We start from the raw sequence: 9,539 nt of genomic DNA on the forward strand, positions 1-9,539 counted from the left end.
TTGATAAGCCACATCAGCTCAACTCTTAAAATGTATCATGGCCTGTTGATGAAGTTGATAAGGGTTACATCAGACTGTATCCCTCCAGAGCCCAGATTGAATGACTTTTAATTAGAACAAATCAGATGTTTAACTCTCTCTTCCCTGTGGAGGCAGCTGCTGGATCCAAATCTGGAACGGGTTCAGTGGGCACAAGTTTGCTAGTTGCAGGATACATCATAACATAATGAGAACTTCCCCATATGGAAAGGTCTCTAAGGAAGTTTTGGGGTTCAATTCCATCGCTTCTAAATCACCACTGATTCTGAATTATTTTGAACCAATGTTCAGTATCAATGCCTTCCATGAATAGGATTCATTCATTCATTAAAAAGTGTATTTAGGGTTGTCTTTTGGTCTTGTTTATGGTTTCCTTTGCTGTGCAAAAGCTTTTAACTTTCATTAGGTCCCATTTGTTTATTATTATTTTTATTTCCCTTTCTCTAGGAGGTGGGTCAAAAAGGATCTTGCTGTGAGGCTTCCCTGGTGGCGCAGTGGTTGGGAGTCCGCCTACCGATGCAGGGGACATGGGTTCGTGCCCCGGTCCGGGAAGATCCCACATCCCGCGGAGCGGCTGGGCCTGTGAGCCATGGCCGCTGAGCCTGCGCGTCCGGAGCCTGTGCTCTGCAACGGGAGAGGCCACAACAGTGAGAGGCCTGCGTACTGCAAAAAAAAAAAAAAATGATCTTGCTGTGATTTATGTCATAGAGTGTTCTGCCTATGTTTTCCTCGAAGAGTTTCATAGTTTCTGGCCTTACATTTAGGGCTTTAATCCATTTTGAGCTTATTTTTGTGTATGGTGTTAGGGAGTGTTCTAATCTCATACTTTTACATGTAGCTGTCTAGTTTTCTCAGCACCACTTATTGAAGAGGCTGCCTTTTCTCCATTGTATATTCTTGCCTCCTTTATCAAAGATAAGGTGACCATATGTGCGTGGGTTTATCTCTGGGCTTTCTATCCTGTTCCATTGATCTATATTTCTGTTTTTGTGCCAGTACCATACTGTCCGGATAACTGTAGCCCCTCAGAATGGGAGAAAATATTTACAAATGAAGCAAATGACAAAGGATTAATCTCCAAAATTTACAAGCAGCTCATGCAGCTCAATAACAAAAAAACAAACAACCCAATCCAAAAATGGACAGAAGACTTAAATAGACATTTCTCCAAAGAAGATATACAGATTGCCAACAAACACATGACAGAATGCTCAACATCATTAATCAATAGAGAAATGCAAATCAAAACTACAATGAGATATCATCTCACACCAGTCAGAATGGCCATCATCAAAAAATCTAGAAACAATAAATGCTGGAGAGGGTGTGGAGAAAAGGGAACACTCTTGCACTGCTGGTGGGAATGTGAATTGGTACAGCCACTATGAAGAACACTATGGAGGTTCCTTAAGAAACTACAAATAGAACTACCATATGACCCAGCAATCCCACTACCGGGCATATACCCTGAGAAAACCATAATTCAAAAAGAGTTATGTACCAAAACGTTCATTGCAGCTCTGTTTACAATAGCCAGGAGATGGAAGCAACCTAAGTGTCCATCATCGGATGAATGGATAAAGAAGATGTGGCACATATATACAATGGAATATTACTCAGCCATAAAAAGAAACGAAATTGAGTCATTTGTAGTGAGGTGGATGGACCTAGAGTCTGTCATACAGAGTGAAGTAAGTCAGAAAGAGACTAAGACAAATACCGTGTGCTAACACATATATATGGAATCTAAGAAGAAAAAAAAATGTCATGAAGAATCTAGGAGTAAGACAGGAATAAAGACACAGACCTACTAGAGAATGGACTTGAGGATATGGGGAGGGGGAAAGGTAAGCTGTGACAAAGTGAGAGAGTGGCATGGACATATATACACTGCCAAACGTAAAATAGATAGCTAGTGGGAAGTAGCCGCATAGCACAGGGAGATCAGCTCAGTGCTTTGTCACCACCTAGAGTAGGGGCATAGGGAAGGTGAGAGGGAGAGAGATGCAAGAGGGAAGAGATATGGGAACATATGTTTATGTATAACTGATTCACTTTGTTATAAAGCAGAAACTAACACACCATTGTAAAGCAATTATACCCCAATAAAGATGTTTAAAAAAAAAAGCAGAAACTAACACACCATTGTAAAGCAATTATACCCCAATAAAGATGTTTTAAAAAAAAAAGCAGAAACTGACACACCATTGTAAAGCAATTATACTCCAATAAAGATGTTTAAAAAAAAAGTGTATTTAGCATCTCCTGTGTGTTCTAGGTGTGCAGGATAATGAGATGAAGGGAACATGTTCCTTCCTTCAAAGAGCTCCATAAAGGGTGATGCATATATTTGTTTCTCTTGAGAAGGTGGCTGAAAGACCACCATATGAACCTTCCAGACTCAATAACTACCAAAAATGTCATCGTGAGCTAGAATGAGCACTCTATCTGCAGGGACGAAGATGCTGCTGCTGCTGGCTAACCATCTCTGGGTTAGTAAGTTACGGTAAATCAGACAAATGTTTTTCCTCCTCCACAATTTCTCATGTGTCATAGGCAGTTAATAGTTGACAAACAGAATGAAATAGAGCTACAGAATCTACAGTTCCTACAAGAATTACTTTTTTATTATGATCATGTATTGTAATATTAACATTAATAACTAAATTTGAGTGCTTACTAAGTACAAGGAATAGTTCTAAGTGCTCTATGTGCATTATCTTATTTAATTCTAACAACCCCAAGAGGTAAATATTGCCTTTCCCCTATTTTCATCCTGACTTTACAGATGCAGAAACTGAGGCTCAGATTGACTTGTGTACCTCATTCCCTGCAAAGATTTCCAGAGGCTTCAGCTGAGAAATGCTGACCTGGTTCAAGCTCCTCTCTTTATGAAGCACATTCGTCCAGGCTCTATCTCTTCTAGTCAGAGGCTAATATTACTTTGTCAAGAGATGGCCAAAACCCACAGGTCACAAATTATGAGATCATTTAGTCATTCAACAAATATCTATTTTGAATCCCCATGTGTTGAGAATACAATGGTAAACAAACACAGGCTCTGCTCTCAGGAGGATTTCAACCTGGTAGAGTAGATTTTTAAACGAGCAGAAATAAGATAGAAAACTATGAGCAGGCACTGAACCCACTGGGCTTCAGCAGCACAGGGTCCAGTCTGAGACTGGCCCTTCAGGTCTCCCACCTCAAACTACTGCAGCTGGACCCCTTAGTTCCAGGCCCTTAGTACAGCTCACACCCTGGAACTGTGCCCTTCTGTGACCAACTTCATTCCACAAGCACCCATGTCATCAGCATCGTGGGCAAAACAACACCAAAAACTTACTCTGTGAAGCTCAGTGGAACTAAAGACATAGAGAAAACAGCCAGTGGGGATGGCCAGGAGAAGTACCAGATCCCGAAGTACAACTGCTAGGAACTCATAAAGAATCACTAGAAAGAGGAACGCAAGAAAGAATTCACGTAGAAGATCAGAAATTGAGCAATAAGGAATTGGAAGAGAACTATGGTCCAAATGAGATACAGTGCTGTCCAGCATGAGAGCTGAAGAGCTCTTGGTTCAGGACAGCCCCAGTACACTCAGGCCTTTCAAAGAAACATGAGGGATTGTCAGATTTCTCAGTAGGTGCTGTGGGGCTTCCCCATCCTTCTATGGACGGGAGCTGTCCTATGCTGGCTTGCATTTGGAATCGAGTACTTCAATGGTAAGTGTGCCTGCTTAGACAGTGTGTATTTGGGTTCTGTGCTTGCTCTGGTTGGGGTGATATTTGCTTATTTCCAATAAGTGAAAAGCACCAGCATAATGTTAAGATTCAGTAAATTATTCCTCTCCAAGTTTTTGTCATCTGGGATGCAAGGGAGAGTACAATCCCTGAAGAGTAGCTAATGGTCCGGAACATGGTGGAGATTAAGGGTGGAGACCAAATTCCTAGGGAGATCAGGTGGCTGGCTTCTCAGTGAGCTAAAACAGATCATTTATCTCTCACTAGGAGGTCTGAGCCTCACTCCTGTTCCCGTGACTTTACTCATGGCAATCGCCTTGAAACAAAGAACACTGGCTTCTCTTCTACAACTTATTTTAAAGGTGTGGCAACTGGCACAATCACCAACACAGGCAATGACACCATCATTGGACAGATTGCCTCAATGGCTTCAGGAATTGGCAATAGGAAGACAGCCATTGCCACTGAGATTGAGCACTTTGTTTGTATTGTGGCAGAAGTGGCCACTTCACCAGCATCCTTTTCTTTATTATCACAGTGTCCATGAAGTATGTCCTGGACTCCACCACCTTCCTCATTGGTGTCACTGTGGCCCATGCACCTGAGGACCTCCTGGTGATTGCCACTGTCACTCCATTAATGACAGAAAAACAGGTGGCCAAGAACTGCCTGGAGATGAACCTGGAAGCAGTGAAGACCTCAGTTCCGCCTCTATCATTTGCTCTGACAAGATCGACCCTCAGACTCACAACAGAACCCATGTGCGGTGTGACAAGCAGATCTATGTGGCTGACACATGACGAACAGAAAAACCAACTCCTTGCCTGAAGCTCTGGAATCTGGGCCTCCTTATTCAAGATAATAACACTGTATAACCAAGTTGAGTTCAAACAAGGACACGAGAAACCATCATGGAGAAAGTTGTGGTTGGAGGTCATTTTCAGAGGTCATTTTGGGGGATGTGATAGAAATTAGGAAATGAGACTGCAAAGTGCCTAGAATCCCTTTTGATTCTACCAACAAATTTCAGCCCCCGTACATGAGATGGATGACCCCAGTGACAGATGCTGCCTCACGATGATGAAGGGGCCCCTGAGAAGACCCTAGAGAAGTGCAGCACCATCATTATCGATGTCCTAGAGCAGCCTCGGGTCAAGGGCCCAGCTAAGGCCTTCCACACCATGTACATGGAGTTAGGGGTTCTGGAGGAGCCACATTCTGGGTTTCTGTCACCTCTTCCTGCCAGCAATCAAGTTCCCAGAAGCCTACTCATTTGACAGATGTCATGACCTTTCCCACCTCCAGTTTCTGATTTGTGGGCTCTTGTCAAGGACTGATCCCTTTCGGTCCACTGTGCCTGAGGTACTTACCAAATACCAGAGGGCTGGGGTCAAGGTTGTTATGGTCACAAGTGATCATCCCTTCACAGCCAACACTATTGCCAGGTATCATTCCAGCCAACAGTGAGATAGATGGTGGAAGACTTTGAAAAAGCCTCAACCTTGCTATGGAGCAAGTACACAAGTAGGGTAAAGCCACTGTGATGTCCAGTATGGAGCTGAAGGACATAAATCAAGAGCACCTTGGATGAGCTCTTAACCAAGTACTTGGAAACCGCCTTTGCTCAGACATCCCTCCAGCAGAAGCCAATCACTGATGTGGGCTGTCAGAGACAGATGCACTTGTTCCCGTGACAGAGGATGGACTTAACGCTTCTCCAGCTCTAAAGAATGCAGTTGTTGGGATTGCCATGAGGGTAGCAGGTTCTAATGGATCCAAAAATGCAGGCCACACAGTCTTACTGGATGACAGTGATGTCTTTGCATCTCTAACCACAGGGTAGAGGAAGGCCACCTAATCTTTGACAACCTAAAGAAGATTATTGCTTATACTCTGACCCAGAACATTGCCAAGCTTTGCATTTTTTTTGATCTACACTGTTGTCGGGCTTTCCCTGATCATTGGCATCATTACTATCTTGTTCATCAATCTGGGCACAGACTTAACTCCCTTCTGGCTCTACCCTATGGGAAAGCTGAAAGTGTCATTTTGAACCAGAAACCCCACCATAAGGAAATGGACAGATTGGTGAACAAGTCACTTGCCATGTAGTCCTGCCAACACACTGGCCTCATGCAAGCCCAGGAGCTTTCGTTGTCTATGTCACCATGTATGCACAGAGGAGATTTAGGCCCAGCACTCTCATTAACCTCTGGAGCAATGGAGGAATAACAGCATGAATGACGGGGGCGATTGCTATGGACAAGAATGGACGAGGTATCAGAGGAAATACCTATAATGTACAGGCTACACAGCTGCTCTCACTGGCATCATGAACTACCAAATAGCATATCTGATCATGAAGAAGACCTGGAGCAATTTCATCTTCCAACAAGGTCTTTCCAGAAATAAAGCCATCTGGCTAGGGATTGCCTCACAGCTTATCATAGCAGTAATTCTCTCCTATGGCACTGGAAGTGTCACAGCCCTAGATTTCACCAGGCTCCTGGCTCAGGATTGGTTTGTAGATATATCACATCCATATCTTCTGCTTTGGGTGTATAATGAGGTGTGAAAACTTTTTATCAGACTTTACTGTGGAACCTGTTGGGATAATATATCACTAACACCATCTTTTTGCCCAAGTGTCCCCACTTCACATCGGTGATGATCTTCAGTTCTCTTGTGTAATAATGACATCATCCAAATTTATACCAGAGAAAGACAAAAACTATACAAAAGGCACTCAATTGATGTTTTGTACTTTACAGCTGAGATTTGACTATTTATGTATAAATTTTATCTCTATCTCCGGTTTTTAAATATGTAAATTTCAAGGTGATGATGTAGAGAAGAAACACTTATTTGTACATACATAGATTTCCAAGATATTAAGTAATCTTGTATAACCCAGATATCTGCTGGGGTCTCCCTGATTTTAAGCTCTAGGTAGGATTTCTCATACCTCTATTGTACATCCTGTTGAAGATCAATGCCTTTCTCAAGATGTCTATGAGTTCCTGGGGAAACTGTCCACTTTGCTCAAAAATCCAACTCAAGGTTTGCAGGAAATGGAGAAGGGGGTAAGGTTACATCATGAGAACATGGACATGCCCCACTTTGACTCTCAGATGTTGCCACAACATGCTTTCCCTGCCATGTCACCCCTCACCCCCAACTCTCAGCATCTCACTGGCCCATCCATTTTTGCCTCACCTCTTCTCCTCCCTCCCAGATGGCCCTTCACCGCTACTACTGGAATGCCAGTTGGACTTCTTCCAATTCCTGCTCCAAATCCAAACTCCAAGTCCACTTTGCGTATCCTAACTCAAGGGGCTGTACTGAACAAAAGGGTCTTTCATTCACCAGGAAGCCATATTGGTTTGAAATAGTAATATCTATTTCTTGTTAAACATTTGCAAAGCACTTTCCAGCACCAACGTTACGCCAATCATGTTTCATGCTTTCAACTTAGGTTTATTCATGTGTGAAACAACATCTATGTTGACAGGTCCAGAGAGACCTCATTTTAAAGTAAAAGGGAGATCAGCTCATTGCTTTGTGACTGCCTGGAGGGGTGGGATAGGGAGGGTGGGAGGGAGGGAGATGCAAGAGGGAAGAGATATGGAAACGTATGTATATGTATAACTGATTCACTTTGTTATAAAGCAGAAACTAACCCACCATTGTAAAGCAATTATACTCCAATAAAGATGTAAAAAAAAAATAAAATAAAATAAAGAATAAAGTAAAAGACATTTTAGAAAACAAACAAACTAAGATAGAAAGTATTAAGTGACATAAGAAAGGTCCAGGAATCAGATTATCTGTAAGTGACTTTTTTTTTAATATATAGTGAACTTTTTTTTTTAATATATTTATGGCTGCATTGGTTCTTCGTTGCTGTGTGCAGGCTTTCTCTAGTTGCAGCGAGCGGGGGCTACTCTTCCTTACGGTACGTGGGCTTCTCATTGCAGTGGCTTCTCTTGTTGCAGAGCACGGGCTCTAGGCGTGTGGGCTTCAGTAGTTGTGGCAGATGGGCTTAGTCACTCAGCAGCATGTGGGATCTTCCCAGACCAGGGCTCGACCCCGTGTCCCCTGCATTGGCAGGCAGATTCTTAACCACTGCACCACCAGGGAAATCCCTGTTAGAGACTTCTAATGTCCCTTCTCAATCCTAATTTTCCGTGATTCTAGGTCATGTACCATGATGTCCAGTCAGGGACATAGAAGAGGCTTCAAGGAGCAGGTGCCTCGGGGCTGGACTTAAAGAAGAAACAGTGTCAAGATAAAAGAGACAATGTTTTAAGGGAAGTTTAACAGATCCCATTTTCCTTTGAATGAATCAGAAAGCTTTACAAGAAATCAATATTGAGACTTTGAAGTTTCTGAGACAGTCTCAATTATCTTTTACTCTTTATTACTTGCAAAATTAGAAGATTTTACTTCCTATCTTTCCATCCTTCTTTCTTTTAAACAACATTGATTGAGGCCCTTTTATGTTTCAGGCAGTGTGCTAGGCACTGGAAATGCAAAGGTGGAGCCACCAGAGGAAGGAGTTCAAGTTCAATGTGTAAAAGAAACAAAGAAACAAATGTAACTCAGGTTCAGACTGATAGTTCCTGCATCCCTGCCACAGTCTCTGGCCTCTACCCCTCAAGTTTAGGCACAATATTCAACCCTTCTCTAGTCTACTCATCACTAAGTCCATAATGTGAGTTTAATAACTTACTTATACATTAAACCTTCCAGGAGTTAGGAGCACCCTCCAGGTCTCTTCCGTATCCTGGCTTCTCTCTCACCTCTTTCTACTCTTTTCTCTCCTCTCTCCCCTCCCAGGAACAACACAAATCCCCCCCCCTTGTCCTACATTCACGAGTTCCGAAGGCCTCTTTTGTTACTTGAGCATACCCTTGGGTGTCACCCTGCACCCACAGTGACTCAAAAAATTTCTTCCAAATAAACACAGGGCCCTCTCCAGGAGAGAATTTTGAAGAGGGAGGAAAGGGGGTCTCCATCTGTGCTCAGACAACATTGCTGTGCTCAGAATGGGGTCGGTCTTGTCCAATAAAGACAGAAGAGGCAGCCTGGGTGGTAAAGACTAAGAGGAATTCTGATCCATAAAGTGTATTTCTAATTCTCAGTGAGACCATTCCAGAAATGTAGGGAGTTGGCCCCTGGACTCACCAATGTTTGGGTTATATTTCAACCTTGATTGAGCACCAGAATTGCACACACAGTGCCAACTCCCAGGTGCTTTGAGGAGGGCTGGGTACACTACGCCTCTCTGTTTTAGATTTTGGGTCTTTTCCCCACGTGTCTGGGGTGTTTCTTCCATTAAAACCAGGACTTTTCCTCCTTCTAAGCCTCTACCCCAAATCCAGCCTAAGCTGATACTCCTAGGAGATGCTAAATTCACTTTGGGGCCAAAAAGTAAAAATAATTTATTCAAAAACATGCCAATAACTCCATGGAAAACTTTCAGGGGTAGTATCGTTTCACTCTAGATTCTCTGATGGGAAGGAAATTTTTTGCTCAGTAATGACGTGGCAAGGACAGGTTGTTCCTGCATAGGAAGCAAAGGTGGGTCCAGGGCTGTCTCTCTTCCGGGGCTGCTTGTGTGGGTGCCTCTGCTTGTCCTTTGCTGAACCACCTCTCCCTCTCTTTTTTTCTATTTTCTTCTCTCCTCCAGGGTCCACGTCTTAGTTCAGGGCTCCAGATGAAGTCTTCTCAACAGATATGGCCTTCTTGCTAAGCCAG

The 9,539-nt window shown here is 43.1% G+C and overlaps 1 pseudogene; it reads left to right on the forward strand.

Moving 5' to 3' along the window:
* Positions 1-2,501: 2,501 nt before the first annotated feature.
* Positions 2,502-6,447, forward strand: LOC136125430 (potassium-transporting ATPase alpha chain 2 pseudogene; annotated as a pseudogene).
* Positions 6,448-9,539: the final 3,092 nt, after the last annotated feature.

Source organism: Phocoena phocoena, chromosome 7, assembly GCF_963924675.1.
Source record: "Phocoena phocoena chromosome 7, mPhoPho1.1, whole genome shotgun sequence".
Taxonomy (NCBI): Eukaryota; Metazoa; Chordata; class Mammalia; order Artiodactyla; family Phocoenidae; genus Phocoena; species Phocoena phocoena.